The following is a 23,727-nucleotide window of genomic DNA, read 5'->3' on the forward strand; positions in this document are numbered from 1 at the left end:
CACCATGCCTGGCTGTATTTATATATTTTATTTTTAAATTTTTATTTATTTTTGTAGTAATGGGAATCTAACAGGGTCTTCACAGTGAATTAAATCCCAGTCCTTTTAAAATTAAAAACTGTTTTGAGATAAGGTTTTGTTAAATAGCTAAGTTTCCCAGGCTGGGGTTGAATTTTGTGATCCTTCTGCCTCAGGCTCCTGGAGTGCTGGGATTACAGGAACTGGCTACCATGACTTGACTGGAGATTTGTTTTTTAACGAGAAATATGGAAAGAAAGAAATATGGAAAGAAAAGGGCAGGGATCTGTTTTCCACACTGAAAGAAAAATGTCTCTAGTGCTGATAAAAATTCCTAAGTGGAAAAGACCAGAGAAAAGGGGAACGCTTTATTGCTGAAATTGCCCACCGTCCCCTGCCCACCGTCCCCTGTCCCCCCCGCAGGAATTGAACTCAGTACCTTGCACTGGCCGGGCAGCACTGTGCCACTGGGCTACATCCCCAGCTCATTTCTTGCTACGCATAACTTCAAAGAATTTGGGAATTTTTCTTCATAAACTTTTAAAATTTTAAATAAAAATACTGACAAAAATCTTCTTTTCTTTACGAATTTCGTATCTAGCCGTTGCTGTAAACCATATTGTATTAGAAAAAGTAACAGGAAAAAAGCAATTCGAGGTTTCAATCAGTAGAAAGAAAAAAAATTGGCAACTTTATATTTGAATAGAGCAAGATGACCTCATCATCAATAGTCTTTAATGTACAGTTTGTCCTACTCTTTTGTCCAAGATTCTGGATGTGATATATAGTAGGGTACCTCCTATTTTTAAAAATGTCAAGAAATCCTGTGGCAATTCCTAAAGAAGATTAAACTGATTCTGTAAGAACAGTCCTGAGATTGAATATAGGGTTCATATTTAACTTTTCTACTTTCTGAATCAGCTTTAATGGCAATGTCATTTGATTGCAGAAAAAAAAAAAAAGATTTGAAATGAAGCTTATAATTCATTGCACTCTTTCGGTCCACGGCAAAATCCTGGGAGTCACTGTGATTATTAAGCATAATGAACATTGGACCCATGAGGTTTAAGATCCGAATTTTGGTTTTGTCACTAGTTTCAGAGCCTTGGGAAAGTTGTTGAACCACTTTTGAGTTTTCTGCCTGTAAACCGATCAGTAAAGATGTGAGAGAGGGCTTGTTTCACCAAAGTGAACACAATAAACAGTAAATACACATTTACAGATGGACGTAGTGATGGCAAACGCCTGTAATCCCATACTCTCCTAGGCTGACTCAGGAGGATCCCATGTTCGGTCCCAACCTGAGACATTTAGTGAGATCCTATCTCAAAACAAGCAAACAACAAAAGCCAAAAAACTGGGAACGTATCTCCGTGCAAAGGTCCTGGGTTCAATCGCCAGTACTAGATTAACCGCACCCCCGCCCCTGAGCTCACGGCTCCTCTCTTCGGACTCCGAGAGTCTGACTGTGAGCTGTGGGGCGGTCCCCCGCTGACCTACGAAGGTCGGTCCTCCCCGGTTCTGAGGTGCTTAGCTTCGGACCGGGCGCCCCGGCACAGAGCTGTCGCGAGGCTCTGAGGAGATGTGGGGTCCCCGAAGCCTGACAGGGCCTCGCCATTCGCGGCTTTGTGTCTCAGCTGCACCGTGTGGGAACTCGTTTCGTGACAAAGCATTTCAGATCTCCTTTCATAAAACCTAGTTCTGGGGTTTCAACCCGGCCTCTGTGACCCAGCTGACTGCTGAACTGGAACCGGCGGGCGCCCACCTGCAGTCTCCTACACCCGGCCTCTCTTTTCGCTGCTGGAGGGCGGCTGCGGCGCTGACTGGAACTACCAAGACCAGAATGCCCAAGCGCACGCGCACTGCCATTGTGATGCTCCTTTCCCGGTAACTCGCACTCTCAGGCAAACCTGAAGATAGCGGCAATTCTCCGGTTGGGGCGGAGACGTTCTATCGAATCTCCGCCCCCTTCGTGATAGACAATGGAACTAACCAACCGACACTGCGATCCCAAACCCTGCTTTCCAATCAGCATGCGCGGTGGAGAGGTGGGCGGGCGCACCAGCAGGGCAGGTGAGCTAGGTTGTGCCGTGTTGCGAAGGGGGAGAATAACGTCGGATCGGGTCAGCGGGCGCTGCAGTAGTCGCCGCAGCGGCTATGGGAGCGGCGGAGGCGCAGTGGCGGTGGCGGCAAGAGGAGGAGCAGGGGCTGGCGCAAGAGCAGCGGCTGGGGGCAGCCAGCGGCAGTCGCAGCAGTGGCTACCGGCGCCGCCAGTGAGCGCGGACGGTACCGAGGGGACCCCGGCCGGCCGGCCCGGCACCTCGCTCGGGCCCGCCGCAGTGGGCGGGGGATGGGCGGGCGGCGGCCGCTCCTGCCGAGGGTGGCCGGCCGCCCGCGCCGGTTCTGAGCCGGACCCCAGCCCTCCGCCCGAGAGCCCGCGTCGGCCCTAGCCCAGGTAGGACACACCCCCGAGTCCGGGCCCCGAACCGGCCTGCGCCCCTGCCGTGAGCCCCCGGGAGGGCGGGTGCCAGCCCGAGTCGCCGTCCGCATCCCATCCGGCAGGCCTTCCCTCCCCTCCGCGCCGACACCTCCGGGCTGCCTGCTCCGAACTGCACTGTCGCCCGGTGGTGACCCACATAACACCGCACTCCTCCCTCCTACCAGCGCCGAAGGCAGGGCCACCTTAGGGATCCGAGCGTGTTCCCCGCCGCTGGCGCTGGCGTGTAGGGGCTCGGGACGGCTCCGCTGATTGCTGGGTCGTGAGGGGAACCAGCAGGACTTTGGTACGGCGTGGGGGACTCGGGTAGCGAGCTGAGGGTTGGCTCGTTATCATGTCGACAAAGAGGACGATGTTGGCCCTCTGGGATGCCGAGGAAGGGACAAAAGGCTCTATACCTGTGTACTGTCAAATCTGAGAAGTAAATAATCCTCTGAGATGCCACAGTATTTGCTTTTACAAACAGTTAAGTTAGTTTTGTTTCATTTGTGGTCGTCTTAAAGGTAAAAATGACATTGAGTTGTACTTTGCTTTGAATTAAACTTGATAGGTGGCAGCACCCTGGTACTAAAGCTTCTCTAACCTTAGGGACTTTTTTTTTTAACATTAAAGAAATAGAGTTTTATTATAGCCTGAGTATGATGTAAAGACGCTTCGATATTCACTAGAAGTAAGCTTTTTTTTGTGCGTAGGAGGGTCATGTTGTGAATGGACACATGGGGTGTGTACACACAGACAGAAGGAACCCACTGTTTTACAGTGTTTGTTTCTGAGCAGTTCATCACAGTTGCACTGGCTATAAGAGTTGTATGTAAACACGGATTTGCCAAGACAGACCAAGAGTGGCTGCTGTTTTCTTTAGGGTAAGAGTAATAACGTTCACTTATTTTATGGAGAATGACTTTGAAGTATTGAGGGAGTGGAGTGCTATCTGTTCATTTCTTCCTTTTTTTTTTCCTTTTTTATTTTGTGTTTGAGGCAGAGTCTCACTTGTATGTTCTGTCTAGCCTTGAACTCACTACATAGCCAGGGCTGTCCTCCTAACTTGTGACTGATCCTCTTGCCCTAGCCTCCCAAATTTAGAGACCTGATCCACCAGGTCCGGCCTATCCTCTCTTTTTTAAAAATAAAGAAGCAATAATGGTGAGGTATATAACCTAGTGTGACTAATCTTGAAGAATTTCTCTCAACTAAAATATTTCAGATAATGTTCAGATAATAAGTGTGTGGGTTTGAATGGTGTATTGTGATCTATTCAAATTAGAATTATATTGAAAGAAATCTTTAATTTAGAAGGTTATGTTTTTTGTATGGTATACTTCTATCAAGTCACCAAAAGGGATGTGTGAAGCATGATTGGAAAGCAAAAATTTTTTAACCTTTTTCCTTCATAATAGAATGTTTTCTTTCTTTCTTTTTTTTTTTTTTTCTTTTTATCGGTATTGGGGATCAAACTCATGACCGCCTGCTTGCAAGGCAGGTACTTATGCCGCTGAGCTAAATCCCTAGCTCCCATAATAGAATGTTAAGAAATGTTTTTTAAAACCAGGTGTGGTGGCACTTGCCTGTAATCCCAGCACTTGGGAGGCTGAGGCAGGAAGATCGTCGTGAGTTTGAGGCCAGCCTGGGCTAAAAAATGAGTTTAGGGCAGGCCTCAGCTGTGTAGCGAGACCCTGTCTCAGAAAGACAAAAAAATTTTTTTTTCTCTGACAATTTTGGACACATAAAGGAAATTGGATTCTAGGCTGGGTGTAGTAGCACATACCTGTTAACTCTGGCACTTGAGAGGCTGAGGCAGGAGGATTGTCATTAGTTTGAGGCCAGCCTGGTCTTCATAGCAAGACCGTGTCTCAAATGAAACAAAGAATTAGCTTCTTTAATTTATAATATGAAATTGAAAGAAATTTGATCATGGGTAGGGAGTTAAGAATAGTGTATCTTGCTGATTATGTCTTGTACAGTGGTTTATACATAATTTAATGAATTCTGTATTGTATTATATATGACTTTAGATTTTTATGTCTTTTGATTTTCTTTTAAGTACTGATTATTTTAATACTCAAGAAAGCTTCGTGAGGTTAGAGCTCATTTACTTTAGCAAATTGAACCCTATTACTGTATATAGTGGGAGCTTGATTGACTAGCAAAATGTAATAGCCTTTGAGAATTAATGGAAAATATAGCTTACTTTCTTCCCCACTTTATGTTTTATTTACTTATTTTTTGGTTTTTTGGTACCAGGGATCAAACTCAACCTCACGCTTGCCAGGCAGGCACTTATGCCACTAAGATAAATCCCCAGCTATTTTTTTGGTTTTTTGAAATGGAGACTCACTATGTAGTTGAGTCTGGTCTGGACCTAACTATGTAGCCCAGCCCAAGCTGTTGTTGAACTTCCTGCCTCAGCATCCTGAGTGCTGAGATTACAAATAAGAAGCCATGCCTGGTTTCTTCCCCACTTTAAAAACAAAATAGCTCCTATAGGAGAGATTTTTTTATACATCTGTGACAAACAGCTGTTTCAATATGAGGGCATGTTAATCTAGTCATATTTTTTGCTCTTTTTGAGGTTTTTGAAAACATTCAAAATATAACTGGGGCAATTTCTGTTTATTTGGTAATATGCCAGGATATAAGTATTTGTAGATCTTTTTTTCAAATTAAACACATTTTATGGTATTTTACTTTGTTTTGTTTGTTGTTAGCCAGCATATGGTAAACAATAGTGATGTTGGGGAGTTTTTTTCTAGGCTTTAGTAGACAAAACATTTTGCTATTAAGATTTAATCTACCTATGTTGTAAGAATCATCCTTCTTTTTATTTGTATTGATACATGGTTACGGTATATAATGATCATATTCCTCATGGGGTGCAGTGATTATCCTGCCTAAGACTCTTGAGTGCCGGGATTATGGGTATGTGCCACCGTGCCTGGCCTTTATTTTTTATTTCTTTGAGGGTAGGTCTCAATGTAGAATTCAGGTTGGCCTTGAACTTACTGTGCAGCCCAGGCTGATCTCAGGTACATGGGGGGATCCTCATGCCTCAACCTCCTGAATACTAGCATAACAAGTGTGCCTTACTACACTTGTTGGTTTAAATTTTTTTAAGAGGTCATTTAGAAGTGAATTATATTTTACATGGTTAACTAGGTTAGGATTTCATTTTTTCAAGAATTCTATAGTACTTAAAAAAGTGAACATGTTCAAGACAAAAAAATCAACTCTCTCATTTTTTTTCTTTTTTGTTTTTCTGGTATTAGGAATCGAACTCAGGACCTTGCACTTGCCCGGCAGTCACTGTGCTGCTGAGCTATATCCCTGGCCTCTCAACTCTCTTTTAAACTTCTCTAATTCCATAAATAAAAGTATCACCACTCAGTTACCTACTTTAAAAAAAGAATTAATTTTGGAGGGGGCATGGAGAGGGCTACTTATTTTTCCTGGTTCTACCAGTACAAAATTTATTCTAATGGAAACGAGGCTTTTGTAAATAGGGAGGGAATGAAGGATTGAAGGGAGGGGGAAGGAATGGGAAAAAAGAATTAAGATATATTATGTATTAGTACAAATGTGGCAAACATTCATGAATGTATGGCAAACATGTAATGATAAAAATTTTTTTAATTACAAAAAGAATTTATTCCATTCATTCTATTGTCACTGCCCTAAGTTAACTTGAGCCTTTGAAGAATGAACTTTTTTTTTTTTTTTTTTTGTATTACCGGTACCAGGGATCGAACTCATGACCACACACTGGCAAGGCAGGCGCTTACGCCGCTGAGCTAAATCACCAGCCCCGAAGAATGAACTATTGCAGCAGCTGCATCTATTCAAACATTAAATAATTATGAAGTATCTACTATGTTACTGGGATTCTGCAGTAAGCAAGAGGGAGATAATCTTTTCACTTGGGTAGTTTATACCATACTGAGGCAGATATGGTCAGCAAGGCCTTTTCAGTATAGACATGAACATCGATCATGTGGCAGACAGACCTATATCAGGAGGCAGCCTCAGAAGAACTTTGAGCTGGAGTTTACTCTGTGTACTCCACCAGCTTCAGAGATTAGTGGATATATTACAGCTGCCGTGTAATGAGTTAATTAAAAATAGAAAGTTTTAAGTGAAAAAAGTTAATAAGAATCAAATGCTTACAGCTTTAGAAAAATGTTTTCAAGAACAACAGAACTGGTTGAGAAGTTTTAGCTAGAGTTCACTTTCAACTGGGCATTATAGAGCACATCAGTAATCCTAGCAGGGTGGGAGGCTGAGGTGAGAGGATTGCAAATTTGAGTCCAACCCGGGAAATTTAGCAATTTAGTGAGACCGTGTCTCAAAATAAAAAGGCTGGGAGCCAAATGTTTTGGCACATCCCTGTAATCCCAGCGCCCAGGAGGCTGAGGCAGAGCGATCATGGTGAGTTCGTGGCCGGCCTGAACTAATTTAGTGAGACTGTCTCAAATCAAAACAAAATAAAGCAAAACAAAAAACAACAAAGGTGGAGGATGTAGGATATAGCTCAGTGGGAAGGCCCTAGGTCAGTCTCTTCGAAGAAAAACAAACAAACTCCATGCTTTCTCCAGTCTGAGTTTCTATTTTGAGTTCTCCCAGGCCTCAAAAGAGGAATGCATATTATTATAGCCAGAGGTGTTTCAGGTAACTGGCTACAGTATCTCTGTCAGTGGGATTCAGCAGCATATGAATTCTTATTAAATGAACAAGTAATGAGGATATACTTTGAATATCTACAAATTTAAAAACATTCATAAATAAACAAAAAAAAGTACTGGCATCTAATTTTTGTCTAGAAAATGTTCGTGTTGGGGCTGGGGATTTAGTTCAGTGGCATAAGCACCTGCCTTGCAAGCAGGCGGTCCTGAGTTTGATCCCCAGTACCGATTAAAAAAAAAAAAATGTTAGTGTAGCCAGTACTCCTTAAATTAATAAATGTTGTAGAAATTGTTAATTGTGCATCTAGATGAGTTGTGCATTTATTCACATCTCATATCATAAGACCTTCGATTACTAAAGGAAGCTAATATACTTAAAATTTTATTACAATGCAGTCATTACAGAGAAGGTTCTGTACTGGTTATTTTTTTCATTTGTCTTAGACGTGATAGTTTGGGTGGCTAATTTCGTTATATGTAGGTAGCAGGATCTTACCATAGGAATGATACGTTTACTCTCTGTAAGGGAAAATTGTTGCTACCATTATAGCCAAAGAGAGAAGTAGGTTGTTTACATTGTAATTCTTTTGTCAGTAATTGTAACCATACTGACTTGTAAAGTTTTTCTTTTCTTTTAGTAAGGTATTTTACTTAATTGGATATATTATTGAGCTTAGAGAGATTCTTTGCTGCCAGAAGTACAATTTACCTCCTGTGAAAGTTTAGAAGAAACAGTTTAAGGGTGAGTGATAACTACATTTTCTTTTTCTTTTGCTATCAGCTGATAGGCTTAACTCTTTCCAGGGATCTTGTGAAGACCTATGAGACAAAACAAAACAAAAAGACAAGATTCCACTGTGAGTGTATCCTCCCCTGGAACCTTATTTCTTCTGCATATATATATATATATATATATATATATATATATATTTTTTTTTTTTTTTTTTTTTTTTTTTAATCTTTTTTTTTTTCTTTTCCTTTTTCCAGTACCGGGGATGGAACTCACGACTGCCTGCTTGCAAGGCAGGTGCTTATACCGCTGAGCTAAATCCCTAGCCCCTTCTTCTGCTTATATGTTAGATGGTTTGAAAAACTAGCGGCTAGGCAGTCTTTATGTAGACTTCTGTTTACACCTAATTTCATTTTCAAAGAGAGTTTAGGTAATTTTTATAATTAAAAAGTAATCTTGGCCAGGTATGGTGGCTCATGCCTGTAATCCCAGCACTGGGGAAGCTGAGGTGGGAGGATCGTTGCGAGTTCGAGACCAGCCTGGGCTACAAAATGAGCTCAGGCCAGCCTGAACTGCAGAGCAAGACCCCGTCTCAAAAAAGACCAAAAAAAAAAAAAAAAAAAGTAAACTTTTATCTTTGGAGATATATGAGGTAGCCACTCATATTTTATATCTCATTGCATTTTAATCTATTTGTAAAATATAGATCAGATATTGTAAATATCGTAACACTCATAATATTGGGAAGAACATGGCGGATAAATAGCAGCAGCCTTGGAGGCTCTCTGAGAAACCGCACTTGAAATCCAGGAATGGTGCTGGGCAGGAAGTCCTAGGCAAGGGGGGATATTCTTTGCCGACCCAGGAATGAACTAAGTTAAGAGAAACCAACTAGAAATGCAATCCTGGTGATACAGCAGGAACAGATAGGGTCTCAGCACGGAAGCGGGACCTCGCGCCACTGGAAACTGCGATTTGAATTTCGTGCAACCACTGATGCGTCCAGGTTGGCACAGCGGGGAGAGAGGTGTGAAAGCTCTGAGAGTGGGAAGCGTTGAATGGAGTTGGGAGTGGGGCTGGCCGGGTGGCCTGCATGGACCTGCGGTGAGTGAGTGGATCGGGACCCTTCCATAGAGAAGGAGGCTTCAGCGGAGGACATACTCGGACCAGGCAGACTTCCTGGAACGAGATGCTGTAGTGACTTCAGTCACATATCCCCCCTCAAGCGGGATTGGTGGGGAGTACCTGGCCTGCGTGACGCTGCTGGCTGAGACCCAGTAGGCTAACCCAACCCAGGTCCCAGCACCTGGAGGTGCACCCTAGCGGTGAAGCCTTTGGTATGTTGACCTGGAGGGGCGGCCGGGCATAGACTGCCCAGGTCTGTGTCTCCCTGGTGTGCTGTGGTGGGCGGGAACACCTAGCCGCCGCAATTCAAACAGAATGTGGCCTACAGAGAAGGAAGCTGGGCCTCCTATATCATACTTACTTATAAGGAACAAAGAATATAGGAAGAGGGAACAACAAGAAAGGGTCCTCGGGCCCCAATCCTTATCTTTTTTTTTTTTTTTTCTTTTTTTGTCTTTTTCCTTTTTATCAGTATCGGGGATCGAACTCATGACTGCCTGCTTGCAAGGCAGGTGCTTATGCCGCTGAGCTAAATCCCCAGCCCCTCGGCCCCAATCCTGAGAAACATGCAATAGCAGACACGACACCAGTAGACATAAAGCGCTATCTCCAGAGCCTCATAGACGAGTTCAGGAATGAAGTTATTAATGACCTGAAGCAAGATATAAGCAGAATAGTTAGAGAAATGCTAAGCACTGCCCAAGAAAAAACAGATGGTGGAATGGAAGAACAGAAAAAAAGGGGAGAATTGTTTGATGGAGAAGATAGGGAAAGCATAGACTACGTGAAGCAGGTTCAAAGAGATTACCAGGAAACTAAAAACTCTATCGAAAACTGGCATAACAGCTTGAAAGAAACTAAGGATGGATTATCTAAACTGGAGGGCAGATTTGTAATATGGGAGAATGAAATGAAAAACTTCTTAAAAATAAAAAAACAAACAGCAACAATACAAAAGCTAGAAGATGATAAGAGGATCTATAACTTAAGAATTAAAAACATAAGAGAAGAAGTGGGGACACAAACAAATGGACTACAAAAGCTATTCACAGAAATAATCCAAGAGAATTTCCCTAATTTAACAAAAGGTAAAGATAACTCAGATATATGAGGCATACAGGACTCCAGCCACCTACAACCCAAACAGAGCTACACCCAGGCATATAATAATCAAAATTCCAGAAATCCAATATAAGAACGGAATATTAGAAGCCATCAGAGACAAGAAACAGGTCACTTACAAGGGAACACCCATCAGAATTACAGCAGACTTCTCGGCATAAACCATCAAATCACAAAGAGCGTGAGGGGAAATAATTCAAGCTTTGTAAGATAATAACCTCCAGCCAAGATTGAGATATCCTGCACAACTGTCCCTAGAAATTGATGGAAAAACAAGGTTCTTCCAGGATAAAGAGCAACTAGGGAAATTTGCAACCACTAATTCAACTCTACAGAGAATACTGCAGGATAGTCTTAAAAAAGGAAAACACCAAGATTCCAGAAATAGTAGCAGAGAGGCCACAATGAATGGAGCAGAAAACGAAATGAAGAAGACAAACTGACAGCAAATGACAGAAATGAGGCAGAGAAGATTGGATGGTAGGAACAGCTATTTTGTTTTTTTTTTTTTTTGGTTTTTTTTTTGGAACAGCTATTTTGGAGAAAACAAGACATCATAATAGCTAGTGCTGGTTTAGTATCATCTTGTTTTGAAGTCCCATCAAACATGTATTCTTCTGTCTCCATCGGTCTTAAAAGGTTGTATCTTTTGGATTTTATTATATGTGATAATATAAGCAAAAACTTTTATAGACAAGGAGTTTATACAGAAACCATTGTTCATTTTCTGTTAATTGGTCCTAAATACCCTGTAATAATGTCATTCTCTTGAATGGTTTTATAGTGTCTTGATATGTTTGGTGCTATAGTATATGAAGTTTTACTCAAAGATTTTAAGGAAAGAGACACTATGGTAACTATTTTTATGTCAGGATATCTTGTGGTGAAACACTATTTTGCTCAAATGATTATGATTTGACCTGCACTGTTCTGTTGTTATGCCCTCTTTTATCTCAATCTCCTTTTTCTGAATTATTTACTTTTTTATTTTTTAATTAAGGGAAAAATAAATAAAAAATAGCAGGATACATTATAGTAACCTACTTTGATTTCCTATTAACTTGATTTGCAAACCTGTATTGCCCTCACCATCTTGTTTTGACTGATTTTCCTCTATTCTGCTTTGCATGATAGTACCAAGTTCGAAAGCATAAGCATAACTGTGAAGACAATAAGAATCACTGTGATGCCCATTCCGGGTGACTGTTATTTTCTTTTAAGATGCTGTAATGTCTCCAATGCTTTGGTTTTATTCTTTACTGTTTAGTTCAATTGTATTATAACTGGCAATTCTTCTTAAAATAGCAAGAGGCAGTATGGTAACCATTGTCGATCACCTTATATTTTGTTTTTACACTATCTATTATGTCCATCCTTTTGATTTAACTGACTCTGTCCTGATATGTCGCATTTGGTTTTACTCTCTTCAAAAAAAGTAATAAGAACTGTGGGATAATAAAACCCAAAATGTGTAATTGTCATTATACAAAAGAAAAGAAAAGAAAGTGCTCTAAAGGATATAACTGCATATATATGTTTAAGTGTATAAGACAGATAACCATATTACTGAGTGTTTTTTGGATCATTGAACAAAACTGTTTGCACTCTCACTGTTTGAATGTCCACTTTATATGCTTCAATTTTGTAACTTGAACAACTATTTCTGAGAATATGTAATCTATTAACTAGTGATTTCTTCTTACTGTTTATTTTTTAAATTTTGTATTACTGGCACCCTTTTTCTGTTTTTTTTTTTTTCCTTTTTCTCCTTAAATAAAAAAAAAAGAAAATATCTGATTTTTGCTTTCATAATTGGGAGTGGTATATTTGTAGTTCTCATCACATTTGGAAAAATTTCAGACATATCCTCTGTCCTACTCTGGAAATATGGAGAGAAAGTTTTCATGATGGTAAGGTTACAATAAATAACTGGCAGTGGGTTGAAAGGGTAAACAACCTCATCATCTTTGCTTTTTCACACTCCAGTTAGCATGGATGTTAGCTCCCAGCTCCCTAATGCTCTTGTTCATTTGATTTTTTTGCTCTGTTTCTTTTTGGATGGTTTCTTTCTCCATGTCTTTGAGATTATTGGTCTTTTCTTATGTGGTGGTTAGTACTGCGTTTATCCTATCTAGTTTATTTTTCACAGTGTATTTTTTCATCTCAGATACATATTTTTCTTTTTTTTTTTTTTTTTTTTAATTTTTTTTTTTTTAAATTTTATTTAAGGAGAAAAGAAAAAAAGCAGAGAAAGGGTACAAGTTATACAGATTTTCAGAAAAAAAATGAACAGTAGGAAATTACTAGTTAATGGATTACATATTGTCATCTTAGAAATAATTGTTCAAGTCACAAAATTAAAGCTTGTAAAGTAGACATTCCATCAATGATACTGCAAACAGTTCTGTTCAATGATCCAATAAAACTCTGTGATATCATTTTCTATCTTATACACTTAAATATACATGCAGTTATATAGTACAGAGCACTTTCTTTTCCTCTCTTTTGTACAATGACTATTACACATTTTGGGTTTCATTGCTCCCATGGTTCTTATTACTTTTTTGGAAGAGAGTAAAACCAAATGTGACATAACAGAACAGAATCGGTCAAGTCAAAAGGGTGGACATAATAGATAATATGAAAACATAATACAAGGTGATCAACAATGGTTACCATAATGCCTCCCGCTATCTCTAATAGAATTGCCTATATTGTTAGTTACAATACAATTGAACAAAACTGTAAAGAATAAAACCGACAAAACCAAAACATTGGAGACATTGTAGGTCTTCAAAAATAGATAAAAGTCAATGAGAATGGGCGTCATAATGAATCTCATTATCTTCACAGCTGATGCCTAAATTTTCGAACCTGATACTATCCAGCAAAACAGAATGGGGGAACATCAGTTAAAAACCAGATGGTGAGAGTAATACAGGGCTTTAAATCGAGGTAATGGAAAGTCAAAGTGGGTTACTATAATATATCCTGCTATTTTTTTCCTTTAATTAAAAGGATAAAAATAAAAAAGTAAATAATGGAGTGGAGATTGAGATAAAAGAGGGCATAACAACGAAACAGCACAGATCAAAACATAACCATTTAAGCAGAATAGTGTTTCACCACCAGATAATCCTGACCTAAAAGTAGTTACCATATTATCTCTTTCCTTGAAATCCTTGAGTACAACTTCGTATACTGTAGCATTAAGTATATCAAAACAATGTAAAACCATTCAAGAGAATGACAGCATTACAGAGTATTTAGAATCGACTAACAGAAAATGAACAATGGTTTCTGTATAATCTCCTTGTCTTTAAAAGGTTTTTGCTTATACTATCATACATAATAAAATCCAGTAAGATACAACCTATTTGGACCATTGGAGACAGAAGGACAAAAGCTAGATGAGACTTCAAAACAAGATGATACTAAATCAGTATTACCTATTAAGATGTCATTTTCTCCAAAATAGCTGTTCCTATCATCCAATCTTCTCTGCCTCATTTCTGTTGAGCTCTTATTCTGTCAGTAGCTGTCAGTTTGTCTTCTTCACTTTGTTCTCTGCTCCATTCGTTGTGGCCTCCATTATTTCTGGATTCTTTGTATTTTTCTTTTTTTAGAATATCCTGCAATACTCTCTGTAGAGTTGAATTGGTGGTTGCAAATTCCCCCAGTTCCTCTTTATCCTGGAAGCACCTTGTTTTTCCATCAATTTCGAGGGACAGTTGTGCAGGATATCTCAATCTTGGCTGGAGATTATTATCTTTCAAAGCTTGAATTATTTCCCCCCAAGCTCTTCGTGATTTGATGGTTTGTGCAGAGAAATCTGCTGTAATTCTGATGGGTGCTCCCTTGTAAGTGGTCTGCTTCTTGTCTCTGACAGCTTTTAATATTCTGTTCTTGTATTGAATTTCTGGAATTTTTATTATTATATGCCTGGGTGTTGCTCTGTTTGGGTTGTAGGTAGCTGGGGTCCTGTATGCCTCATACATCTGAGTATCTTTACCTTTTGCTAAATTAGGAAAATTCTCCTGGATTATTTCTGTGAGTAGCTTTTGTAGTTCACTTGTTTGTGTCCCTACTTCTTCTTTTATGTTCTTAATCCTTAAGTTATGGATCCTCTTATCATCTTCTTGTCTTTGTATTATTGCTGTTTGTTTCTTTGTTATTTTTAAGAAGTTTTTCATTTCATTCTCCCATATTACAATTCTGCCCTCCAGTTCAGATAGTCTGTCCTTAGTTTCTTTCAAGCTGTTATGCCAGTCTTCGATAGACTTCTTAGTTTCTTGGTAGTCCCTTTGAACCTGCTTCACGTATTCTATGCTTTCCCTGTTTTCTCCATCAAACACTTCTCCCCTCTTTTTCTGTTCTTCCATTCCACCATCTGTTTTTTCTTGGGTGGTGCTTAGTATTTCTCTAACTATTTTGCATACTTCTAGCTTCAGGTCGTTGATAATTTCATTCCTGAATTGGTCTATGAGGCTCTCTATATGGCGCCTTATGTGTAATGGTGCGGTGTCTGTTATTGCCTGTTTCTCAGAATTGGGGGCCGAGGAGCCTTTCTTGTTGCTGCCTCTTCCCATATTCTCTGTTCCTTATGTATGCAAGCTTATATGAGAGGCCTAGCTTCTCTCTCTGTCAGCCACAGCCTGATCGAATTGCGCCGGTTAGGTGTTTCCACTCACTGCTGCACACCAGGCAGCCTACGCGGGGGCCTGCCCCTCCCGGCCTCCGTCAGGCTCTGGGATCTGGGTTGGGCCAGCCTACGGGGTCCGCCGGCAGCGTCACGCAGGCCAGGCACTTTTCACCAATCCCGCCCGACAGGGGAATGTGTGGCTGGAGTCGCCAGCGCGCCCTGCTCCCGCAGGACTGCCCGGGCCCAGAAAGTCCGCTGGAGTCAAACTGTGGTGGAGTGTCAGTTTCTCTCACTCACCTCGCCACAAGTCAGAACATGCCTCCCTGCCTGTCCTGTTTTCGACTCCGTTCACAGACTCCCGTTCTCAGAGTTTCCGTGCGTCTCTCTCCTTGCCGAGCCGATGTAGAGGCAGCCAGCCACCGCGCGGCGGGAAACCCAAATGGTGTGGGGTCCAGCCTCAGCAGCGAGGCTTTTCTGTTCCTGTTTTAGCACCAGGACTGCATTCCGAGTTGGTTTCTCTCAGCCGAGTTCGTTCCTGAGTCAGCAGAGCATAACTCCACCTGCTTATGTCTCTTTAGTCCGCACCATACCTGGCTTCTGAGCCTAGTTTTCAGAGAGCCTCCGGTAGTTGCTGTTATCTGTCTGCCATGTTCTCCCGGAAGTCCAGATACATATTTTTCATGTCTGGAAGTTTAGTTTTGCTTTGTATCTTTGCTTATGTTTCTTCCCTACTGTTTTTGTTTTTTATTATTATTGTTATTACTATTTTTTAAAATTTGTTTTGTTTTTGAGACTGAGTCTGCGGCGCCGTTCAGTCTGGCCTTGAACTCCGGTGATCATCCTGCCACAGTCTGGGATTTCAGGCAGATGCCACCATGCCTGACACTACTCTTTTCAACTAGTATTTTAAATATATTTTAATAGCCGTCTTAGTGTCATCATCTCTGCCTTTCTGGCTCTGATTGGTACTTCTGTTTTTACTTTTTTTTTTTTTTTTTTTTTGGTATCAGGGATGGAACTCATGGCAGCGTGCTTCCAAGGCAGGTGCTTATGCTGCTGAGCTAAATCCCTAGCGCCCCCCCTCCCTTTTACATTCTTAAAAGTTAATTTTGAATTGGATGCCAGACATTGTGATTTTATAGACTTCCTAGCTCTGTTTTTGCCTCACTATTTCACAATTTTTTTTTTTTTCTTTTTGTCTTGAAATAGGGTTTCACTATGCAGTTCAGGGTGGCCTTGAACTTGCAGGGATCCTCCTGCCTTAGCCTCCCAAGGGCTGAGATTACAGGTGTGCATCACCATTGTTATACATACTAGATATTCCCCCTTCCACTGAACCCAGAGCCTTATCACTGAGCTGTATCCTGAGCCCTTTTTATTCTGTATGTATGTATGTATTTTGCTGAGTTGCCTAGGCTGGCCCCCAAATTTGATCCTCTTGTTCAGCCTCCCAGAGTATTGGAATTACAGTTATCTACCTCTATGCCTAAGCAGATGTGTGTGTGTGTGTGTTTTAATTTCTGTATTTTAGGAATCTATTTGGGTACATAGCTATTCGAAAATATTTTTATGCACTCAAGGTCCTGGATATTCAAAGATCTTTTATATTTATTTTTTTTCTTTTTTGAGATAGATGTCACTCTGTAATTCAGGCTGGCCTTAAATTTACTATATAGCCCAGGGTGGCCTCGAACTCATGGCAATCCTTTTGCCTCAGCCGCCTCAGTGCTGGGATCATAGGTGTGTGCCACCTCACCTGGCTTTCTTTTACTTTGGCAAATGATGATACAAATTATACCCTTATGTGAACATTAAGGGTTATATTGCTTGCCGCTTTTTGGCTTTGACTGTTTCCTTACAACCTGCACTGGTAAATACTCAGCCATAGTCTCAAGGAGACCCTTCAGCAGATCTCCAGAGCTTGCTGTCTCCTGCTTTACCCTAATCCTTAAGTCTCTGGTCTTCTCTTCCCTTGTAACTCACTGAGACTGTTGTTTTGTTCCTCACCCTGGAAACTGCACTGAACCTTTGAGCTACTTCAGTTCTTGTCTTATGGATTCCTGGGCTGTGCTGCCTGTTGCCTGGAGTCTGGAACTGATTGTTTCACAGGTTAACTGGCATTTTATGTAGCTGCACATTCTCCTGTTCTCTCTCATACCGCTAGGTCATCCTAACCTATTCTTGAGTCTGGCCTTCCCTGCCTCTGGTTTATGTAATTATTGTCTGTTACTGTGCTTTCTATAAGAGCTATTAATCATAGAGTATAAAAAAACAGGCGTGCCATTTAAGGAGTTAGAAAGCAAAGTACTGGAGATGTACATTGCCAGCAGAAGCCTGTTCCTGATATTGCCTGCCTACTTTACCATAAAGGCGTCATTTTTGTGAAATCATGTTTTACTTTTCCTATAGACTTCCTACCTCTATTTGCATCACTATTTCACAACTTGTGTTTTTTTTTTTTTTCGTCTTAAAATAGGTTTTCACAGGGGCTGGGGATTTAGCTCAGCGGCATAAGCGCCTGCCTTGCAAGCAGGCAGTCGTGAGTTCGATCCCCCGTACCGATAAAAAAAAAAAAAATAGGTTTTCACTATGCAGTTCAGGCTGGCCTTGAACTTGCAGCAATCTTCCTGCCTCAGTCTCCCAAGTGCTTAGATTACAGGTGTGCATCACCATGTCTGATTTATTTTTGAACTCTATATAAAGTTCTCAATGTGTGAATTCTTTTGCATGATTTTTTAAAATGTTTGTGAGATTCATTCATGTAGCTCAGTGCAATATCAGTTTTCTTCATTTTCATTTTCATATATATTGTAGTCAGTGCTTACAAGGGAATGTACTGAATAAGGGATATATAATTTATAAGATTATTTTATAATATTCACCCAAAGAGTCAAATGGAAAAGAGTACAGGAGATCTGATCATGCATAGAGACCCAAAGAATCTAGCAGAGGGCCTGGATCCCACGGCAGTGTCCTGCATGAGTCCAGCTAAACACCTGGAGCCCATGGAAACGTCTTCCACAATTCCTTTTGGACGCCTAGAGCCTAAGCAATATCCCATGCAAGTCCATATCGACGATTTGCACTAGGAAGGCCCAGTGGTAGAAGCTAGAAAGTTTGCACCAGCTGTAAGAAGGATCTGCACTAAAGCTAGGAAGCAACGCTCAAGAAAAGGATCAGAGCTCCCCAGAAAAGGACCACAGCCATCCTCAGCAACAGTGAGGACCTGAGTTCCTTCAGTGATAACAGCAAAGTTCATATCAGGAAAGCCAGCGTGACAAGCTTCTCTGAGACAATCAACAGTGCACCATCTTCCCCTCCAGTTTTCCTTTTATGCTGCTGGCAATGATAGTCAGGTTGGCCTTTCACCCCTCCCTCCCAGCAGGCACCACACTGATTCAGTTCAGCTGGGTGTTTCAAGTTGACCATTGGTTAATCCACCACAGTATAGTTTTTTTTTTTTTTTGCCCCAAAGGTATTTTCTTTTAATCCCTTAAACCTGTGAATATGTTACTTAAGTTGGCAGAAGGGACTTTGTGGATGTGAGTAAATTAATACTCTTGAGAAGTGAAGATTGTCCTTCATTATCCAGTGCAGTGAGTGTAATCACAAGAATTCACAGAATAAGGACACATATATATGTTTGTCAGAAATAAAGAGATGTGGCAGTTAGGTGGGGAGATTGACAGGTCGGAGAGGAACAGTGACAGTTAACAGACAAGGAGGGCGATAGACACAGTAAGGAGAGCTGACTTTTAAAGATTTGAAGGTACTACACAATTGGCTTAAGATGGAGGATGAGATCATAAGTCAAAGAATTCAGACAGTTTTCAGAAGCTGGATTACAAAGAAGAAAGGTTTTTTTTTTCCAAACAGTGAATTTTTGAAAAAGTTATACTCGTTTATTTGGAGGTACCATTTTCACTCCTCATTAGGTTTTGCATATTTCTCCTGTACTGCTTCCCTCATGAGTTCATCTAGTTCTGCAGGGTCCCTCAGTGTCTCTACATAAGCCATCTTCACAGCCATCTTCACAAGATCTGTTGACAAGCTCTGAATTCTTGGCAAATGCTTCATTAACTTCAGTTACTTCTCTTGATGGAGAATAAAGTTCACTTACAGCTTTCATGTCTCCCAAAACGCCAAACTCATCCTGTGTTTTCAATTTTGTCGCAAGTTCAGGCAGACTGCAGTAAACAACATCTTCTAAAGTTTTCTGTGCAAAATTGCTGATTCCCACTGTTCCAGTGCCACTTGCTGTTATTCATTCAAGTTTCTCTGAATTTATGCATTGTGAGCAGAGTGGGTGGTGCGCAGCATCTGGACAGGCGTTCTCCCTTCAACAAGCTCCAGTGCTGCTCTGAGTAAGGTATAGGGTAGGGTGTGGCATAGGTAGCAGCCTACGCATAGGTGGCAGCCTACGACCTGAGCTCACAGCCATTCTTAGTGACACATTAGCAGGGTAGTGAGGAACTGTGCTGGCCACCAGGCTAGAGGAGGGAAAGAATTGGATTTTTCCTTAGAGAAAATTAACTCTGCTTTTATACTGTTTGTAGCCCACCAGATGTTATAACTTTTGATCTCCAGAACTAGTGGGTTATACATTTGTGTTATTTTTGCCACTAAATTTTTCATAATTTGTTATGGCAATGGTAGGAAACTCGTACAACTCTTTACTGTATGAATATACTATCACTTATCCTTTCCCCATTTATCCATTCTTACTGGCCTTCTTTTGTGTGAAGTACTGAGGCTCAGAACCAAAGGTGCTCTAGTACTGAATGATTCTCAGCCCCGTTTTTATAATTTCTGTTTTGAGAAAGGGTCTCCTTACATTGCCTAGGTGGAACTTGAAATTGTGATCATCCTGCTTCACCATTTGAGTTGTTTGGACAGTGTGGCAATTCTTCTATTTCCTAGTACACATGGGAGAAGAATCTAGGATATATACCTACTGAAAGTGCCACAGGTTACAACATATGCACAGCTTTACCTTTTAATATAAAACTGTTTTCCTTTTTTTTTTTTTTTTTTATCAGTACCAGGGATCAAACTCACAACCGCGTGCTTGCAAGGCAGGCACTTATGCTGCTGAGCTAAATCCCCAGCTAAAACTTTTCAAAGTGTGTTGCCACTGACAGTATACAGCATTTCTCACATTTAGGCCAGGCATGGTGGTATTTGCCTGTAACTCCAGCACTTAGGAGGCTGAGGCAAGGTTGCCATAAGTTCGAAGCCAACTTGGGTGAGCTATATAGTGAGTTCAAGGCCAACCTGAACTGTAGTTCTCAAAACAACCAAAAAAAAAAAAAAAAAAAAAAAAAAAGAAAGAAAGAAAGACGACCAAATAAGAAAGAGTTTTACATTTTTATCTTGAATGATTTCTTTGATTTTAGCTACAATGCTTCCTTCTTTTATGTAGGTGGGTATTCAAAATTTACTTTAGGTCAAAACACACTTAGAAACTATACTTTTTCCAGTGTAGAAATATAGATGATGTTGGTTTTATTCTTTAAATGAACTACTTTTTCTACTATCGTAAAAGCAAAATTATAACAATGCAAATACTATAATTTGTAATCATAGTTATAGAACACTAATTTTCTCCTGCTGACAAAAAAACATTTTATATGGACTTTTGGAAGAACATGGAGGATAGATAGCAGCAGCTTCGGAGGCTCTCTGAGAAACCACACTTGAAATCCAGGAATGGTGCTGGGTAGGAAGTCCTAGGCAAGGGGGGATATTCTTTGCCGACCCAGGAATGAACTAAATTAACAGAAACCAATTGGAAACACAATCCCGGTGATACAGCAGAACAGATAAGGTCTCAGCATGGAAGCTGGACCCCACGCCACTGGAAGTTGCGATTTAAATTTCCTGCAGCCGCTGATGCGTCCTGGTTGGCACGGCGGGGAGAGAGGCGCAAAGGCTCTGAGAGTGGGAAGCGTTGAATGGAGTTGGGAGTGGGACTGGCCAGATGGCCTGCATCAACCTGCGGTGAGTGAGCAGATTGGGACCCTTCCATAGAGAAGGAGGCTTCAGCGGAGGACATACTCGGACCAGGCAGACTTCCTGGAATGAGATGCTGTAGTGACTTCAGTCACATATCCCCCCCTCAAGCGGGATTGGTGGGGAGTGCCTGGCCTGCGTGATGCTGCTGGCTGAGACCCAGTAGGCTAACCCAACCCAGGTCCCAGCACCTGGAGGTGCACCCTAGCGGTGAAGCCTTTGGTATGTTGACCTGGAGGGGTGGGCCTGGGATAGACTGCCCAGGTCTGTGTCTCCCTGGTGCGCTGCAGTGGGCGGGAACATCTAGCCGGCACAATTCAAACAGAATGTGGCCTACAGAAAAGGAAGCTGGGCCTCCTATATTATGCTTACATATAAGGAACAAAGAATATGGGAAGAGGGAGCAACAAGAAAGGGTCCTCGGCTCCCAATCCTGAGAAACATGCAATAGCAGACACAGCACCAATAGACATTAAGCGCTATCTCCAGAGCCTCATAGACGATTTCAGGAATGAAGTTATTAATGACCTGAAGCTAGACATAAGCAGAATAGTTAGAGAAATGCTAAGTACCGCCCAAGAAAAAACAGATGGTGGAATGGAAAACAAAAAAAAAGGGGAGAATTGTTTGATGGAGAAAATAGAGAAAGCATAGAATACGTGAAGCAGGTTCAAAGAGATTACCAGGAAACTAAAAACTCTTATCGAAAACTGGCATAACAGCTTGAAAGAAACTAAGGATAGATTATCTAAACTGGAGGGCAGATTTGTAATACGGGAGCATGAAATGAAAAACTTCTTAAAAATAACAAAAAAAAAACAGCAACAATACAAAAGCTAGAAGATGATAAGGGGATCTATAACTTAATAATTAAAAAAATAAGAGAAGAAGTGGGGACACAAACAAATGGACTACAAAAGCTATTCACAGAAATAATCCAAGAGAATTTCCCTAATTTAGCAAATGGTAAAGATACTCAAGATATATGAGGTATACAGGACTCTAGCCACCTACAACCCAAACAGAGCTACACCCAGGCATATAATAAAATTCCAGAAATCCAATATAAGAATATTAAAAGCCATCAGAGACAAGAAACAGATCACTTACAAGGGAACACCCATCAGAATTACAGCAGACTTCTCGGCATAAACCATCAAATGACGAAGAGCGTGAGGAAATAATTCAAGCTTTGAAAGATAATAACCTCCAGTCAAGGTTGATATATCCTGCACAACTGTCCCTAGAAATTGATGGAAAAACAAGGTGCTTCCAGGATAAAGAACAACTAGGGGAATTTGCAACCACTAATTCAACTCTACAGAGAATACTGCAGGATAGTCTTAAAAAAGGAAAATACCAAGATTCCAGAAATAGTGGCAGAGAGGCCACAATGAATGGAGCAGAAAATGAAATGAAGAAGACAAACTAACAACAAATGACAGAAAAAGAGCTCAACAGAAATGAGGCAGAGAAGATCGGATGGTAGGAACAGCTATTTTGGAGAAAACAAGACATCATAATAGCTAGTGCTGGTTTAGTATCATCTTGTTTTGAAGTCCCATCAAACATGTATTCTTCTGTCTCCATCGGTCTTAAAAGGTTGTATCTTTTGGATTTTATTATATGTGATAATATAAGCAAAAACTTTTATAGACAAGGAGTTTATACAGAAACCATTGTTCATTTTCTGTTAATTGGTCCTAAATACCCTGTAATAATGTCATTCTCTTGAATGGTTTTATAGTGTCTTGATATGTTTGGTGCTATAGTATATGAAGTTTTACTCAAAGATTTTAAGGAAAGAGACACTATGGTAACTATTTTTATGTCAGGATATCTTGTGGTGAAACTATTTTGCTCAAATGGTTATGATTTGACCTGCACTATTCTGTTGTTATGCCCTCTTTTATCTCAATCTCCTTTTTCTGAATTATTTACTTTTTTATTCTTTTAATTAAGGGAAAAATAAATAAAAAATAGCAGGATACATTATAGTAACCTACTTTGATTTCCTATTAACTTGATTTGCAAACCTGTATTGCCCTCACCATCTTGTTTACCCTATTCTGCTTTGCATGATAGTACCAAGTTCGAAAGTATAGGCAAAACTGTGAAGACAATAAGAATCATTATGATGCCCATTCCGGTTGGCTGTTATTTTCCTTTAAGATGCTATAATGTCTCCAATGCTTTGGTTTTATTCTTTACTGTGTAGTTCAATTTTACTTTATTATTCTTCTTAAAATATAGCAAGAGGCAGTATGATAACCGTTGTTGATCACCTTATATTTTGTTTTTACACTATCTATCATGTCCATCCTTTTGATTTGTCTGACTGTTCAGATATGTCGCATTTGATTTTACTCTCTTAAAAAAAAGTAATAAGAACTGTGGGTGTAATAAAACCCAAAATGTGTAATTGTCATTGTACAAAGAAAAGAAAGAAAGTGCTCTAAAGGTTATAACTGCATATATTTTTAAGTGTATATGAGAGATAATCATATTACTGAGTGTTTTTTGGATCACTGAACAAAACTGCACTCTCACTGTTTAAAGTCCACTTTATATGCTTCAATTTTGTAACTTCAACTATTTCTAAGATGAGAATATGTAATTTATTAACTAGTGATTTCTTATTGTTTATTTTTTAAATTTTGTATTACTTGTACCCTTTTTCTGTTGTTTTCTTTTTCTCCGTAAATAAAAAAATAAATTAAAAAACACTTTATATGAATTTGATAAGTAGTAGTTATGTAATAGGTTTCAATTCTGGCCATTTATCTAAACACGATCATTTCCTTTCATTAATATTCAGTACAGCAGTACAGGAACTGTTTTCAGTAGTATTACATCTGTGAATGTGACTTGTTTCTCCTGTTGTTTAAGAAACTTCCAAGCTGGGCAT

General features: G+C 40.3%; 1 protein-coding gene across 2 annotated transcripts in view; it reads left to right on the forward strand.

Annotated features, from left to right (window-relative positions):
* The first annotated feature begins 2,335 nt into the window (after positions 1-2,335).
* Ttbk2 (tau tubulin kinase 2) overlaps positions 2,336-23,727 on the forward strand; it is a 160,109-nt gene continuing 138,717 nt past the window's right edge. For both annotated transcript variants that reach the window (XM_003475448.5, XM_063249552.1), the window contains exon 1: positions 2,336-2,473. The gene's annotated coding sequence lies outside the window, so the exon portion shown is untranslated. The remainder of the gene's footprint in view (positions 2,474-23,727) is intronic.

This window comes from Cavia porcellus, unplaced genomic scaffold (genome assembly GCF_034190915.1).
Source record: "Cavia porcellus strain 051 isolate PalLab524CR breed Dunkin Hartley unplaced genomic scaffold, mCavPor4.1 scaffold_6, whole genome shotgun sequence".
Taxonomy (NCBI): Eukaryota; Metazoa; Chordata; class Mammalia; order Rodentia; family Caviidae; genus Cavia; species Cavia porcellus.